This window comes from Nicotiana tabacum, chromosome 6 (genome assembly GCF_000715075.1).
Source record: "Nicotiana tabacum cultivar K326 chromosome 6, ASM71507v2, whole genome shotgun sequence".
In the NCBI taxonomy this organism is placed as follows: domain Eukaryota; kingdom Viridiplantae; phylum Streptophyta; class Magnoliopsida; order Solanales; family Solanaceae; genus Nicotiana; species Nicotiana tabacum.
This window is the reverse complement of record NC_134085.1, coordinates 22,569,804-22,588,119: the sequence shown is the minus strand read 5'-3', so window position 1 is coordinate 22,588,119 and position 18,316 is coordinate 22,569,804. Positions and strand designations below refer to the sequence as shown.

Below are 18,316 nucleotides of genomic sequence, written 5' to 3'. Positions count from 1 at the left end.
CAAGGAAGATCCTTCGAACAGGGTGTTGTTGGCTCACCATGGAACACGACTGTATCACTTTCGTGAGGAAATGCCATCAGTGCCAGATACATGGAGATCTGATTCATTCTCCACCAACAGAGTTACATGTGATGTCAGCACCCTGGCCGTTTGTAGCATGGGTCATGGATGTCATTGGACCTATCGAACCAGCAGCATCCAACGGTCATAGGTTCATTCTTGTGACCATTGATTACTTTACCAAATGGGTTGAGGCTAAAACCTTCAAGTCGGTAACCAAAAAGGCAGTGGTAGACTTTGTTCACTCCCATATCATCTGCAGATTTGGAATCCCAAAAGTGATCATCACGGATAACGGTGCGAATCTTAACAGCAGCCTGATGAGAGAGGTATGCCAAAAATTCAAGATTACCCACCGCAATTCCACCCCATATCGTCCCAAGGCGAATGGAGCGGTCGAAGCAGCCAATAAAAACATCAAAAAGATACTGCGAAAGATGGTGGAAGGGTCCAGACAATGGCACGAGAGGTTACCCTTTGCTTTGTTGGGTTACCGCACTACCGTCCGAACTTCTATAGGGACAACTCTTTATTTGTTGGTGTACGGAACTGAGGCCGTAATACCAGCAGAGGTCGAAATTCCGTCCCTCCGGATTGTCGCTGAAGCCGGGATTGATGATGATGAATGGGTCAAAGCTCGATTGGAACAGTTGAGCTTGATAGACGAGAAAAGATTGGCGGCAGTGTGCCATGGTCAGCTGTACCAGAAGAGAATGGAAAGAACATACAATAAGAAGGTGTGCCCTAGGAAGTTTGAAGTAGGGCAGCAGGTATTGAAGAAGATCCTCCCACATCAGGTCGAGGCAAAAGGCAAATTCGCCCCAAATTGGCAAGGGCCTTATATCGTGACCAGAGTATTGTCCAACGGTGCTTTGTGTTTGACAGATATCGAGGGGAGATGTGTCGACATGGCTATCAATTCTGATGCAGTCAAGAGATATTATGCGTAATTTCTTTAATTATGGCAATTTTTGGTTCGTTTGTTTGTATCTGGTATTTATTGGATAATGAGATGACGGAGGCAATCCTTTCTTCTATCCAAACACTTTTACCCCTTGCTTCCGCCTTTGAGCCTTAAGTTATTCTTTCATACCCCTCTTTTTGGAATCACTAATGGAAAAGACATGAAAAAAAAAGAAGAAGAAAAAAAAAAGAAAAAGAAAGGAAAAAGAAAAAAATCTTTAAAGGAAAATGAAAAGAAGGAGAAAGAAAAGAAAAATAAGATAAAATCATAAGAAATACAAAACCGTGGGAACTACGTTTGACCTGATTCCTCGAAGAGGATACGTAGGCGCCTCACGGCTCGGTCATAGTGTGCATAATAGGCACAGTGTGCGTAACGCACGTAGCTCAACATAAGTATAAAAAAATAAAATTCCCCAAGCAAGAAAACTGGGGCAGAGGTTATGTTTTAAGCTTCAACAAAGGTTTGATTCCAAAAGTTGTAGCAGATCACCCATCAAATAATTTTCATTTTTGATAGCCTTTCTTTAGCCCCACACCAAAACCAACATCGACGTCCAAAAGACCTCCCGATCAATATCCAAGAGATGCCAAGTCAGACAAATAAAGCCGAGAATAATACACAGATCCCCAGCAAAGAAGAGGATCATAAGACTGGGAATGAATTGATGGTCAAAGAAATCTCCAGAAGAGAGGGTCGTATCGACAACACCCCGATTCCTCGATGAAGAAATAAAATGAAAGAGTCTTATCGGTGAAAACCTTCACAAGCACCGAAGGGCAACGTAAGATGAGAAATATAAAATGAGAGAGTCTTATTGGTGAAAACCTTCACAGGCACCATAAGGCGCCGGGATCTGAGAGAAAAGAGAGAGTCTCATTAGTGAAAACCCCTCGAAGGGCACTATGAGGCAACAAGACAGATCAACAAAAGCGTCCACATTCGCAAAAGAAATGGACACTCGTTCATCCCCGGCAAGTCAGACCATTAGGCAAATCGATTGATACAACTAGACTGGGTCGGGAATCTATGGTGCACGTCATGATCACAGGGACCAGTCATGTCCTCCAGATAAGTTCTTCTGAATTTCTTCTCCCACCAAATATTGGTTCAGAAAGATTTTCTCCTTTTTCTATCTTTTATTTCTCTTCCTAAAATTTGTCTTGAAAAGGATTTTTCAAAGCTTACTACCAGAGACCGAAAGGGGATTCATCCAATGCAGGATAACCCCAGCAGTCCTAAAGGCTGGCCCCAGGCAATGCAATGTTGTGCCCCACGGTTTTTGGAGGAGGTAAACTCCAAAAGGGAGTGGTTTCGGGAGTAAGAGCAGACTCCCACAGCATGTACTGTAAAGAGAAAGCAGAAAAGGGGATAAATTGAAAACCAATCCCCAGCAGGCCGGATACCCCCAACAAGCAATTTTGTCCACCAACCAATTATGGAGGCGTAGAGCAAGAAAAGGGGAAGAGAGAAAAATCATCCGCCGGAAAGGCACCTCCTCCCACCACGATTAAAACTAACTAAATCCTTTTGTCTGCTGCAGGAAAACAAAGGATTGATAATGGCAGCAAGACGCAACGCCATGGAAATCACCAAAAAATCGGGGCAGAAAATTTTCTGCCGATTGTCAAATTTTCTCGGAAGAACGGGGAAACAATTTCAATACATTTAAGTTCTAGGTCGCCCACCAGTAAAATGCGGGAATACATTTAAGTTCTAGGTCGCCCACCAGTAAAATGCGGGAATACATTTAAGTTCTAGGTCGCCCACCAGTAAAATGCGGGAATACATTTAAGTTCTAGGTCGCCCACCAGTAAAATGCGGGAATACATTTAAGTTCTAGGTCGCCCACCAGTAAAATGCGGGAATACATTTAAGTTCTAGGTCGCCCACCAGTAAAATGCGGGAATACATTTAAGTTCTAGGTCGCCCACCAGTAAAATGCGGGAATACATTTAAGTTCTAGGTCGCCCACCAGTAAAATGCGGGAATACATTTAAGTTCTAGGTCGCCCACCAGTAAAATGCGGGAATACATTTAAGTTCTAGGTCGCCCACCAGTAAAATGCGGGAATACATTTAAGTTCTAGGTCGCCCACCAGTAAAATGCGGGAATACATTTAAGTTCTAGGTCGCCCACCAGTAAAATGCGGGAATACATTTAAGTTCTAGATCGCCCACCAGTAAAATGCGGGAATACATTTAAGTTCTAGGTCGCCCACCAGTAAAATGCGGGAATACATTTAAGTTCTAGGTCGCCCACCAGTAAAATGCGGGAATACATTTAAGTTCTAGGTCGCCCACCAAATAAATGCGGAAATACTTTTAAGTTCTAGGTCGCCCACCAGTAAAATGCGGGAATACATTTAAGTTCTAGGTCGCCCACCAGTAAAATGCGGGAATACATTTAAGTTCTAGGTCGCCCACCAGTAAAATGCGGGAATACTTTTAAGTTCTAGGTCGCCCACCAGTAAAATGCGGGAATACATTTAAGTTCTAGGTCGCCCACCAGTAAAATGCGGGAATACTTTTCAACTCTAGATTTTGGAATCAGTAACCCCACCTGAAGGCGGAAGGTTACAACAGAGATCCCCCAAGCAGGAAACAATAAAATCCATAGCACCAAGAAGCAGAAGGCTGCAAAGGCAAGCGCGCGATTCAAAAGGAAGAAGGAACGCGTCTCGAAAAAAGCAGTTTAGGAACGTTATAGCATGCCCAACATAACAATTTTGATGAAGAAAGCCATACCACTGAAGAAACCATTGAAAGGCTTAAAGAAGAGGGCCATGTTCCCAGCAGATCAAGCGAAGTGATGAAAACTGGCATTCAGAAAATGCGAAGGACCAGTATCATTCCCCAAGTTCACAAAATAAAGGCATCGGAGGAAAGCGTTAACCGACAAGAAAGCAAGGCAACAAGAACAAGTTGAAGATAGATGAGATCTCATGATCCATACTCTAGCTTAGCTTCTTGTTTTTCCTTTCAGAAAATGTAACAAGGAGATCGGTGAGCGGTAGCATCCTACAGCAGCATGCAACAGCGCACAGCAACAGCTAACACTACAGTCACGCGGTAGTCCCAGCTACCAAAATTTCCCGAACTACATTGACCTGATTCCTGTTCAGCCCAGGATATGTAGGAAACCTCTGAAGCAAAGGTTCGGTCAAACCTTTTTCCAAAAAAAATGCTTCACACGGAGTACTCGGACGAGCAAAAATCGCCCGCTTTATCTTTGCGCGAAAACCCTTCGTGTCTTCGTGCAAAGAGAGGCAGTTGTAAGCACGTGATTTTTGCTTCACGGACAATCACTCCAAAAGAAAACAAAAATAGTGACCAGTGACCTCGCTGTACAAATTTTCAATTTTTCATGACCTGTACTGCTAGTCATTTGTGGTTCGTCCCATTTTTGCATTTTTGATCTTATCAATCAAAATACAAAGTATGTCTGTCATAGTAATCAAACCGTAATTCGGTCGTTGAAAGAAAATTCAAAAAATATATATATGCATCGTTCGTTCTAGGTTGTGATTTAACCTACTTAAACATTTTTATTTGGTGTGATAATTGTGTTGAAGTGTTACATTATGTTTATTTTAATTTCATTTTTTCATTTTTATTTCATTTTTTGTTTTAAAATTAGAAAAAAAAAAGTGATGAAAATCGGTTTGGGCCCAAGAAATAAAACAAAAATAGGCCCAAAAACCGGCACACAAGTCCGGTCCAAGTCCGGCCTGCCCAAACACTAATTCAAACGACGCCGTTTCAGGCAAATTGATCTGAGCCGTTCAACCACACCCATCCAACGATCCACATCCACACCCGTAACCCGACCTGTTTAGCCGGTCCAACCCAACCCCTCACTTATAATCCAAACGACCCCGTTTTAATGCCAAACGACCTCGTCTCACCCCTCACCATCAGATCCAAGCCGTTGAGATCATCTGATCTAACGGCCCGGATCCAATCCTCTACTCCGTATATAAACCTTCCCTCACACCCCACGCCCCCTATCCGAACCCCCCTTCACTCATCTCCTTCACCAAGCCCTGAACCCCCGAAACCCTAGCAGCCGCCCTAGTTTCCCTTTCACCAGAACCCGGCGGCATGAACGCCGGTGACCACCTCCTGAACACCCTAGGACCACCTCACTGTCCTGAACATGGATCTGCTATCCATTTGCCTCGAATCACCTTCCTTCGTCTCGAATCTTCATTTGAAGATTCGAGTCGAACTCTGACCTATACCAAACCTCACCATCTTCATACCAGACACTCCCCTGACCCCCCTCGTGACCAAACTAGGCTTGGTTTGGTCCGAATCTACCCACAACTCCTAAAAAACAAGATCTGAAGATCCAAAACCTAGAACACTAATAGCCTTGGAATCCGGCCGATCTTAACAGGGGTTTGAGGTCTAATAGACCTTAATCAAGGTGTTCTCGTGTGAGAACACCCTGATTAAATTTTGTTCGGCCTCAAATGGTCGAAGCTAAGTCGGATTTGGGTCAGTTTGGTTTAAACTTTTTTAGTAAGTTTTCCCTTCTCTTTGTTTTAGTTTTGATTGAGTTGTTAGCATGCTTTGTTGTGATTGTTTGTTATTGTCTGTTATTTTTCTTAATTTCTTCCATCTCTGTCAAAGACCTTTTTTTTTTGGTCGATTGTTTTCTGTTTGTGTTCTGAATATATTCTGTGATATACATGTTCGATTAGGATAGTCGTCGCATAAATAATTCATATAGGTTCCCAGTAATTGAACAAAAGTTGTCTGATGCCCTTTGGGTCCCTGTACGTATTGTTTATGTGAACGATTGATTATTACCTGTTGTATTTAGTATAGTCGACTCGATAAACATCGTCGATTAGTTTTCTATAACTAATTGATCAAATGAACTAATAATGTCACATGACTGATTGAACCATGTCACTAACTGAATGCCCGACACTGTTTGAAATGGGTTTGTTTGCATTGCAAAATGACTGAAAAGATTCAGTCCATGGGCAGTTCTGAATTTGAACTTTCAGAAGTTCAAAATGCCCTGATGCTGCAATGGGTTTAGGGCAGTAATAATCAGGGTTTAACAGGGGTAGTCTGGGGTTTGAAAAGAACAGAAAAAGCTTAGTTTAAATGAGCTGACAAGTAGGGTACTAAATTAGGATTAAACTAATGCCAATGGGGAACAAGACACAAAAGTATGGGAATTAAAATGAATACTTAACTAAACCCATGACTCTTGATTAAAGCAATAAGGCCAAGCGTGGGCAACAAAATGGCTGGCATCAATAAGATGCTTAGGCATGGGGTTTAAAGGGTATGGGCAGTCTGCAACTGGCAGGATCCAGGCAGCTCGACTGCACTGGTTTGTTGGCTTATAAATAAGTTATTTTCAGAACTTAAAAGGGGCTGGAAATTTTAGTCTTGAGAGGGGTCTTATGAGTTGAAGAAAACTGGAAAAAAAACAGAAAGAAATTTCCAGAAATACTGTAACTGAACACTGTCCAAAAACTGCACAAAGAAACCAAGTTGGTTATCCTAACTAGGGCTATCATTGTTCCATTAAGAGAAGTCTGTGTATCTTCAGCTGTGATTGCTACTACATTGAGTTTCTGTGTGCTGTACACTGAGTTTTAGTCTCCCTGATTGTTTGAAATTGTGCTGGTTGTTTGCTGAGCTTTGGTGGTTATTGAATTTCTGTTGGCTATAGCACAAAATATTCTGGTTCTTTTCTCGATTGGTCTTGTTTCCCATCCTGTTTCCGGGGATTGTTTGTCTGTCGCTCGACCAACGTGTGAACTCCATCTTTGTGGCTGTTTGGTTGTTGCTGTGTTGGGCTGTATTTATCTGCTGTTGCTGTGCTTGCTGCGTACCACTCAGCTGATCATTTTCTTCCTCCTTTTGTTCTCTATATCAGGTACACAAGTATACTACCAGTGTAACTTGAAAAGTTTGAGCATGAATGTAAAGGAGAAGATCTGCAGATGTTTACATATACATAGACTGTTACATTAAATATCATGTACTGTATAATAATTTTCATTCCTGTTTGGATAATAGAAGTAGCCTGCATGCCTAGTATATATCAATGTAGATTAGTTGAATGTTAGTTCATATATGTATGCTGTTAGGTGAAAATATTCCCAATGCAATGGGTTGTATCTTAGACTTAGTTTAATTGTGTCGTATATTCTTTAATGTAGGCCAAGCATGAAAACTATCCACTATTAGATAAGTTCTTTCCCTTCTGATAAATGGTCTCATATAACTATAAACCATACTTTAGAACAAAGAACACAAAGCTGCAGTCTCAACCTCATGGAGGTTGAGTCCAGGTAGAAACGGGCCAAGCAGGTCCGCATCAGATGAACAGTGGCCCAGGTCTGGCCCATCCCGCATGAGCTGGATTTGGGCCCATAATGTTCGATCAGCTGTCCATGTGTGTAATCACGTTTTCTCATTCTGTAAAAGCATTTTGAATCCTGCTATAAATAAGCCTGCAAGCACGTAATTAACTAGGACTATCTCTGTTTTCAATTAGTAGACACAAACGCGACAAGAAACGTAGTTGCTATAGGAAATCCTTTTAAAATAAGGACGGGATGAGCCTCGACAAGATAAAGAACAAGCTGCGGGGCCCTCGTTAAATGTATATATCGAAGCATTCAGTTTCCAAGGTGGGTCGTTTAGCAAATCTCATGAACCTCCCGGAATAATAACGCGATAGCCTCTTTAAGCGCGTATTTAATAATTTTACCTTCTTAAATTCGGGTGCACATTTATGTGACCCAAATCCAAATCTCGACGGATTCGAGATGTGTTTCTAATCACGGGTACATTGATTGTGACGTGGTTCGAGATGCGTGTCCATGACGTCGCAAATTCCTTTTAAAAATAAGAATGAGACGAGCCTCGACAAACAAAAAATGTACAAAGCTGTGGGGCCCTCTAAATGTATGTATATATTAAAGTGTTTAGAATTCGAGATGTGCCGTTTAACGGATTTTTACGACCTTCCCCAAAATAACAAGACGCTAGTTGCTTTAGGCGCGCCTTTAACAATTTATTTTCCTTAATTCGGGTGCACATTTATGTGACCCAAATCTAAATCTCAACCGAGTCGAGATATATCGATAACCACAGGTGCATTGATGTAACGTGGTTCGAGATATGTTTTCACGACGTTGCAATTCTTGTAAAATAATAATAATGACAAAAGCGGTTAAAAGATAAAATTGGCATATAAGTTCACATTTGTATAAAATCAGATAATCAAGCCGAGTATAACATTTGAGCGACCGTGCTAGAACCACGGAACTCGGGAATGCCTAACACCTTCTCCCGGGTTAACAGAATTCCTTATCCGGATTTTTGGTACGCAGACTGTAATATGGAGTCATTCTTTTCCTCGATTCGGGATTAAAATTGGTGACTTGGGACACCCTAAATCTCCCAAGTGGCGACTCTGAAATAAATAAACCAATCCCGTTTCGATTGTCCTTTAATCGAAAAAAACTCCCTTGTACCCTCGCGGGTATGTAAAAAGGAGGTGTGACACATAATATCACCAAAGGATTCTTGTGATCTATCTTGCTTTTGTGATTATAGAGAAACTACCCCATAGCCCCCCACCCCCATCCACCCTCATTTGCCCAGTTTTTTCTACTTTCATTGGATGGTTCTTGGGAGCTGGTGATGTCATTGTAATAGCATAATAAGATAACTAAAAATATTACTACAAAGATAACATTAGGCAAGAATGTGATTGATTGTTACCATGGAACCTAAATACAGCTTTATCTCCATTATTATCATTCAACAGATGGACCAATGCTAAGGGACTTTATAGAGAGGAACAGCACAAAAATCCCACAGCAGAAAGGGAATCCTCATCTGTATTGATAATTTTTCTAAGAGAATGATAACCAAAACAACAATACTCCATCTCATAAGCCTTAAGAAGCAAGTCTATAGTAGAAAATCCACAAAGCCAACCATCTAAATCCCATCATTAGTAATTATTTTGAACCTTGAGTCTTGTTAATTGAGTCGTTATTACCTCAATTTACAAATAGTTAAAGGAAAAACCAAGAGCCCAACCAAAGATGTAAGAATATTTCATGACGTGATTCTTCATACTTATCAGTTATTTTTAGTTGCATAAGATGTTCAAATATGTTCATATAAAGCTAATGGTCGCACACAACCATAAAATGAGTTTGACAACCTCAAAGTATATGTTACAACCATTCTGTCCACACTTCACAGAAGCCAAATATTTTGTTAAATTTTTCTATCACATTTTCCTCGATATATACCTATGAAAAACCTCATTCTCCAAACAGTTTAATCCGTTGATCTAAGCCTTAACCTTTTCAGTCTCAAGCCCAAGAAAAGAAAAAACATGTCTTTTCTAAAAAGAGAAAAATTGACAAGACCAACAAGGTGGAGTCCAACCCCAGAACAACTTATATTCTTAGAATAAATGTATAGGAAAGGTTTACAAAATCCAAATGCTACTAAAAATCAAATATTCCTATTACTCCAACACTCATAATTCTCCATCTGTTGTGAACCAAATATGCCTATTAGCTCTATTGGACTTCTTCAAGAGGTACAGATGTACACAAATTCAGCTCAAAACCTCACTTACTAATTCAGAGGCGGCCTCGTCGAATAGTTCAGCGAACTGAGTTTCGAATACCGATATTCTTTGCATTTAAATGAAATATGTAACAACTTGAATCATAAATAAACATCAATTAGCCAGTTACTACTAAAACACAACTATAACAATATGAGAACAACAATTCAATCTTTATACTTTTTTTTTCAATCATAGAATGAGTTTAGAAGATAAAACCCTCTAATTCTTTCAACAACTTCATACAAACAGAGGGAAAATAATAAAAGCTGAATATTGTCTACTTCTTCTTAGTAGCTTTCTTCTTCTTAGTTCATCCTATCAGAAATAAGAAGATGACTGCCTAATACTATTATAATTACTGGAGTTTTGAAGTTGAGGAAAAAACCTTCTTCTTCTAAAACAAAAAAGGAGCAGAGAGAACTTAAATCAAATCACATGGAAAAATTATTGAAATTGGAGCAGAGAAACCTAAATAAAATCACATGCAGAAACTACTGAAATTCAGATTTTAGGAAAACATACTCAAAACCCTAGAGGAATTAAAATCGGATATAAACAAATTAGTAAGGAGAGGGCAGAGAGTTGCAATTCGAGTTGTACCTTTTGTCAGGAGATTCAGCGACAAACACGCTTCAATTGAGTTGTAATTGCTGAAATTCACATTAAAATCACACAAATATCAAACTTAGAGGAATTAAAATCGGATATCAACTATTTTCGCAATGTAGAGACTGATTTCGCACAACTATTTTCGCAATGCACAAATATTTTCGCAATCGGATATCACATTAAATCGCAACTTAGAGTGAACCCTAAATTGTTAGAGTGAAAGACAATGGGAGATTAAAGAGAAAAAGAGAACTTGCTATTTCAGGAGGAGAAAGCGAACCCTAAATCGTTAGAGTGAAGAGCGGAGATTTGTAAAGTTATTTCTGGAAAAAAAATGGAAAAATAAAAATAAGAGGGATACAATCGTTGGCGGAAATTTCGGGAAAAAAGAGGGAAAAATAAAAATAAAGGAGTACCTTTTTTTTAAGGCTAGCGGAGGTTTCTAAACGCCGCAAATTGAATTTCAGTGCGGAGGTTAATAAGACCCCCCTAATTAGATACAACTAGTGAATATGCCGCGCTTTGCGCGGTTATGAAGTGAAATCAGGATATGATCAAATAGTTAATATCATTAATTTTGCTAAGCAAAATCAAGTTTTGCTAATCAATTAAGTGTAATCAATTAAGTGTGTTACTAAAAGAAATGGAGAAGAACAATTCTTCCTCTTGACATCGCTTGGTTAATGATTAAATATGAAGTCTAAAAATACAATTTATAAGTTCATGGCCTTGACATAGGTCATGCAAGAAGTTGCAAAAGAAACATCTTGGAGATGCAATGTGAACTTGAAATTCATGCCACACTCCTTATACTAAATTTTAAATGTACAACATCCATGACGTTGAAAGCTACAAATAATTGAGCTTCTTTCTATAACGAAGATCATTGAAGTTACATTTAACATTTGAACTTCTCCTTTAAATAAACAAAAAAGTAAAGCACATTAGATGGATGTACTCCCTTTTGAAATTGAATGTGCTACAATATATATAATCTTGCATTATGTTTTTCCATTTTGGCACCAACTAAAACAGATCACAAATGAAAGTCCTTTTAGACTATCCAAAACTATTCATGATAAGAATAAAAGGCCTAAAAATAAAGTTATGGCACTCTTGAACAACTAAAGAGATAAAATAGATCTACCAAAAAATAGAAGGCGTACCACGCGTACAGTTTATGAGAAAGGAAAGAACAACATTTAGTGTTCAGCAGCCACAAAACTCCATCATGTTCCTAGAAATGAAGCTTTGGCAGAAATTTTGTAAACAGATAACAATATTTTTCCAATGTTTTAATAGCGCATAAAGAATGAAAAATGAGCACACCCTGCTCTGATATCTTAAACCTTGCTTCTTGACTTTGACTCGGTCTTGAAACTCCAGAAGAACTTATAAATTGGAGCTAGCTTCACCGTACCATGCCATAGACCTTACATCCTTACGTGAATACATTAAAATTAGATCATGCATGAAGGTTAGGTCCTAATATAAAAAAGGTATTAAAATAAAAGTTAATGCAACTTTGGCCAAGCCTAGAGCAACAACACCAAGAAAAACAAAGCCTAATTCTCGTCCTATATGTATATTGTACAGTGTACTCCACTCTGAAAATAATATTATATGTACGAAATCAAAGTTTTATTTATTCTTACAAAAATAGGGGTAAAGGGAAATTAAAACTGTAATATATATAATTTACCAAATAATATTTTTCATGCATAGTTTTCTCAAAAATTATTTGTTTATGCCGTGCAAATGGCTCATCTATCCCATCAGCGCGAGTCTACATGTAGAAATACATTATGAATATAAAAGATGAAAAAGAAATGGAAACGCATTATGAAATTTTATACAACTGAAAAGGAAAAAATCTTTGTGCAAATCATACAACTCGTGGAGCATTGGAGACACTACAATTCTTATTTTTCAAGAGGAATTTCAGCTTTGATGCTCCACAATATAGTCAGCAAAATGTCTCGAGAGAGACAATTTTCCCTCTTCCTTTAACCATCTTATATGGTTTTCAGTTGTTGATGCCAATTAAAAAACTATAGCCCCACAACTTCACTCAAGAGAGGAAGCAAAATGTAGAGAAATTCTCTTTTCTTTTTTTATTAAAGTCAAAATCATGAAAGTAGGAAATTGTACTGCTAAAATCAAACAAAGTATTTTTTTTAAAAAATATACATGCACCTACAAAGCAATGTATAATTTTGAAAAGAACATGGTGGAGGAATTAATTGTTTAAAGATATCCCACTCTGGCAGACAAAAGCTTATAAGATTTGTGCTTGAGAAACATCTAAAAAAAACTGAAAAATAGTATGTGAAGTAGATTTAAAGAAAAAAATTATTTAATTATTAAATCTCCAGAATTATTCAATTAAGGAGTTCGTAATAAAGTACACAATTGAACAATCCAATTCTTATTTTATTTCTTTTTAAGATATGCTTTTTAGCGGTAATGAATTATAAGGGAGAAGATGCAACGTCAAACTGACTGTTACTATTCTCAGGGAAAAAAGCAACACCAAATTGAGTCGTCGGTCAACCTTTTTTACACATCCACGTGTGTAGGAAATAAACAAATTAACCAAAACCCGACCTGTTCCAAAATACATGCACTTAAGTACGTGGATCACTCGACAACACAGAATGTATCACACAAACAAAGGTATTTTGAAATTTGCAAGACGTATCTTTTTATAATAGTTTTTCCTATTAGTTGAGTTGCAACATTTTTCCTCTATGCAAGAAGTTTTAAGGAAAGTCGATGTCACGCCCCGAACCTGGGCCTGGACGTAACATGGCACTCGGTGCCTGACTACATGTGACCGAGCGAACCAACTGGTTGGCTGAATCAACATGTGATATCATAACATACTAAATGAGGAAGATAAACTAACATATGCTGATATACTGAAAGTCTGGATGATATAAATCAAAGTGCAGAAATATTAATACAATTCTTAAACATATTGGCAGCCAACATGGCTTAACATAAAAAGTCTGAGACTCTGTCTAACTGTTACTCTAGTCTATGAAGCCTCTATTGAAGTGCTGAAGACACTGACTGTCTGTAAATACTGAAAGGCTGTAAAGTAATGATAATGCCCCGAAAGAACTGGGGATCACCAAACAGCTGGTACGAGAATCCTAGCGCTCTGTGTCGTCGACCTGTAAATCCTTACCTGCATTGTGAGATGCAGGCCCTGGGCAAAAAGGGACGTCAATACATTTGAATTGTACTGGTATGTAAGGCAACTGAAAGAAAGAATTATAAATGCTGAAACTGAAACTAAGCTGATATCTGAGAATTGATAATTGATAACTGAAATGATAACTATTGAAACTAAAACTGATGATAACTGATAACTGATAAATGAAATAATAACTAATAAATGATAACTGGACTAATAACTGATAACTGAACGATAACTAATAATTGAACTGAAAGGAAGTAAGGATATGAATACTCCCTCTTCTGAATGATGAACAACCTGTTTATCTAAATATTAAACTGCGGCCTCGGGCCGAATATATATATGTGCACAAACTGCGGCCTCGGGCCCAAGTATACGTATATATAACTGCGACCTCAAGTCCAAAATACATAAAGCATAAACTGCAGCCTCAGGCACAAAGATGCATAAAGCATAAACTGCGGCCTCAGGCCCAAAGATGCATAAAGCATAAACTGCGACCTCAGGCGCAAATACAAATGTTCAACATTCAGGGATTTAAAATCAGAAACTGAGAATCATACTGCAATATATGATAGTGAAATACTGAATCACATTGAGTTACATAAACTGGGATACTGAATAGGACTAGACTGAGACATATATTCTTGAACTGATTATGAACACTGAAACTTCAACTGTTTATGGCATACTGAGTAATCTATATTAAGACTCGGGGACATCAAACCCAAGTCTATATTGAATACGCACTGAGCTCACAACGTTCAGAATGAATGTCATGAACGAGTTATGAAGCTAGAGAATAGAAGCTCTACAACTATTCAAGGAACTGGGCTTAACTATATTTTTTGAGGCAATTGATCCGTCGTAAAAGAAACGTAGTATAGGGAGAATCATTAATATTCCCAAACATAGAGAGTTAGCCTCACATAACTTAACTTCCTTCTCTTGAGCATAATACAATGTTCGTCAATCCCTTCAACTTCAATCTATATCAATACAAGTCAAAGGGATTCCGTATTAGCAATAATACTCATGTTTTGGTCACTTAGGCATTTTCTCAAACACTTGGTGGCATAAAGCTTCATAGTCCTTATTAATGGTGTCTCTACACCCAATAACTCATTCTCTTGCTCCTAGATAAATTCTAAAGTCTCAAATAGTTATAATCAACATTATTCTTTATCACCCATAAGGTAAACAACACCCTTAACCAATAATCAACAACCAACAAGCCAAACCTATAATTGTTCATGCTTTTCTATCAAACCCATCAACTCATATCTCATGAACTTGAGTCAATAATCATTAATCCAATGCTAGAATCAACTAGAGAGTGAAGACATTACCTTTTTGACATTCAATCTTCTTGAATTCGAGTTCTAGGGTTTTTTCTCTCAATAATGATGCCCCAAACGAATATCTAATGATATGGAGGGTTTACCCATGTTAATAAGATGTTGGTATATTGAAATTAACTTAGAATCACCATTAGAACTTACCTTGGGTGGTGGAAGGACCCTTAGAGAGTTAGGTTTTTGAGAGTTCTCCTTTCTAGAGCAAGTTTTTATATTTTGGGGCTGTGGGGGACGAAATATAGCTTTAAAATGACCCCCCACTAGCGCGCCCGCACATCTGGAGGCCTGCCAGTGCTAAACGGCAGTAACACTACCTCAAAATTAGCGCGGACGCGCTAAGGGCGTGCTACTGGCGCGCATATCGCATACTGTTCTGTAAAACGCGCATAACTTTTTGCACAAAGATCTGTGCAAGCTCTATAATATATCATTGGAAAGCTATTTCAAAGGCCTACCATTTCATGCTTTGAGTTTTCCTAAATTCCTTACTCATTTTCACTAAAACCTTCTGGAATACGAACTCTCTGCAAACTTAGTCGATTTTGTCAAATTTTATGCACCTCACTTTCCATCTTGATTTTGAAATAACTATTTTCACCCATAATCATCCCGATGGGACTTTACATACCCAAAATATAACCTTACTACTCCTTTAACTCATTCATACCTGAGCCAAATTTACGGGGTGTTACAATCGAGTTTCAAGGGACGTGGGACTATTAATACATATAGCCATAATAATTACACTATTCATTTTTCAAGTCTTTTTGCCTTTTTAACTACTTTGCAAATTCTTCTTGAAAGCTAAGTTTCAAGATTTACTTTCCAATGTAGCAAAATTCATTATGAAGAATCAGAAGATACGTCAAATTAGCAACACAATGGAAGCGGCAATCGGCATAGACAGCCTATAATATTTTTACGATGATGAGAAAACTAACCTCTTTTACATAGAAAGTGGAAGAAGGCAAAAAATCTCAATGTAAATCGGCAATACGTTGAAGCCATCTTCCGACGGCATAAAAGTTGTTTGTTCAATGAAAGATTAAACTTGAGTTTGAGTTTTTTTTTCTTATTCAGAAAAAGACTTTTGAACTATATAGCAGTTGGGCTCTGTTGAAACGCTTCTTCTTCTTAAGTAAGATAATGATTAATAGAGGCAGGTTTAATGAAAAGGGTTACGAAAGGGCATGACTTTTGAGTGTTTAACCGAACGGTCAAAAAAATTGAAACAAAGAGAAAAAAAAAAGCAAAATAATAGAGAAAAGGTAAAAAAAAATTGAGAAAAAAGATAACTTGAAATCCTCGCATGCCACATTACTAGGCTATGCCCCTCAGTTATAGATATATATAGATTTGGGGAGGTTAACAATAACCCCCGTAATAAAACCGCTGCAAGTACACTGCTTTTTTGTAGTGCCTTCTTAATCTTGTCTCCAACCCTTAGTGTCCCTAGTTATTAATTTAATACTTTAATTGTTAGTTAATTAGTTTAAAATAAGAATCACAATTTTATAACTTAGGAATTTATTAGAGCTTGTCTTTTTAGTGATATTGAACAGTTATAGCGAAATTTTAATTCTTTGTGGGATTCGACTTCGAATTTTTAGACCGGTTAATATTTGTAGCGAATGATATTTATTAAGCTAGGATTAGAGTTGGACGTGATCATTTTTGTATATAGTGGGTTAATTATTGCAATTTGCAATAAATAAAGTGCACATGTTTGAGCTTTTGGGTAAATATATAATTTCTTTGAATGATTCCTTTGGCTAAAAGCGAGAACATTATGTATGGAGATGGAATCTCTATCTAATACGGTGAAGAGAGCAATATAATACGTCAATGATATATTTAAGAAAACCAAAAAATTTCAGGTATCATTGTTTTCTAACAAATGAATGCAGAAGCATGAAAAGGAAAGAGTTCATGTTTCTCGTGGAAAACGAAATATGGTCATTCCGGATTTATATAATCAATTTCAATATAAGATCGAGACATAATTGTAATCGTTAAACTTTATCATCTAATCATGCAAAAGCGCTTTTATTAAGGATTTCTCTATTCTCTATTTTCAAACCTGAGACATTAAAACCTCTGGTTAACATTAGAGAAATTCATCCATCAAGTCACACCTTTAACGGTAACAGAAAATGTTCATAGTTATATCAAACATATTTATTATTTACTTTAGGCAACCTCTCAGTTTTTAATGGTTGGATTTATTTAAGATTCTCTTTGAATCTCCGTAACACAACCATGAAATTGAAAGGATTTTATATATTATCCGATACGGCGACACGTATCATCCTTACGGCAAGAATTTTGGAAAATTCTCTTTGTCTGCAGAATCAGAATCAAGATAATTTTTGTCAAAAAAGATTACAGATGGATTGATTATAAATAGCAAGATTCAATTGCCTTTTAAGTATAGAAACCGGCCATTGAAGGTAAATATTATGTTATTTGTCCTTTCAACAATTTAAAGGGCAATATGGCTAGTAATGTCCAACCAAGAATTGGCCTTCTCCTTATTCACGTGTAACAATTTTCACTCATACATTGGTTCTCATTTTCAACAAAACGAAATAACATAAAATATTATAAGGTCTTTATCATACGTACTTCTGTAAATAACTACGTCTTTTATTTTTATTATTTCTTCTAAATAAGTTTTCTTTGCCAAAAGGATCTATCAAGGTGAATCTCATCCACCAAGTTGACGAGACAACAACAACAACAACAACAACAACCCAATATAATCCCACTTAGTGGGATCTGGAGAGTGTAGTGTGTACGCAGACCTTACCCCTACCCTAGGGTAGAGAGACTGTTTCCAAATAGACCCCCGGCATCCTTCCCTCCAAGAACTTTCCACCTTGCTCTTGGGGAGACTCGAACTCACAACCTCTCGGTTGGAAGTGGGGGTTGCTTATCATCAGAGCAACCTCTCTTGTCAATATCGAATCCGTTAATATTGAGGAACTAATCATTGTTTGTGAAATAATATTTCAGTGTTCATATGTGAAATAATACGAAAGATAAAATTATAGTGTTCATAAATTTTAACAAATTTTACAGTACCTTAACAAATTTTAACGTACTCTATTAGCAGCATATGTGAAATAATACGAAAGATAAAATTATAGTGTTCATAAATTTATAAAAGTTACCAAAGTAATGCGTGCCTCAAAAACATGCTCAAGTTATTGTCAATCCTGCTTAGTTCTAATGAATATAAGAGAAAAATGAATACAATAGCTAAATGATGATATTTATTCCTTAGTTAATTGATGTTTGATTTTCACATTTTATGATTATATTTTTTGTTCTATGCCCATGACAGAGGGCTGACAAGCTTCTGAAGAATTGATGCACATGTTATCTTAGGCGAATACCATATCAGCATGGGAGAGGCTGTGAAAAACATTATAAGGTATGTCACAAGTTCACATGGTACGCGTGCTTTTGGGGCTTAATGTG

The 18,316-nt window shown here is 37.6% G+C and overlaps 1 long non-coding RNA gene across 1 annotated transcript; it reads right to left on the bottom strand.

Annotated features, from left to right (window-relative positions):
- Positions 1 to 13,187: 13,187 nt before the first annotated feature.
- LOC107810521 (uncharacterized) lies at positions 13,188 to 15,932 on the bottom strand. The gene is made up of 2 exons (XR_001653669.2): positions 15,775 to 15,932; positions 13,188 to 13,484 (listed from the first exon to the last, which is right to left on the bottom strand). It is a non-coding gene; the product is annotated as an uncharacterized LOC107810521 (long non-coding RNA).
- Positions 15,933 to 18,316: the final 2,384 nt, after the last annotated feature.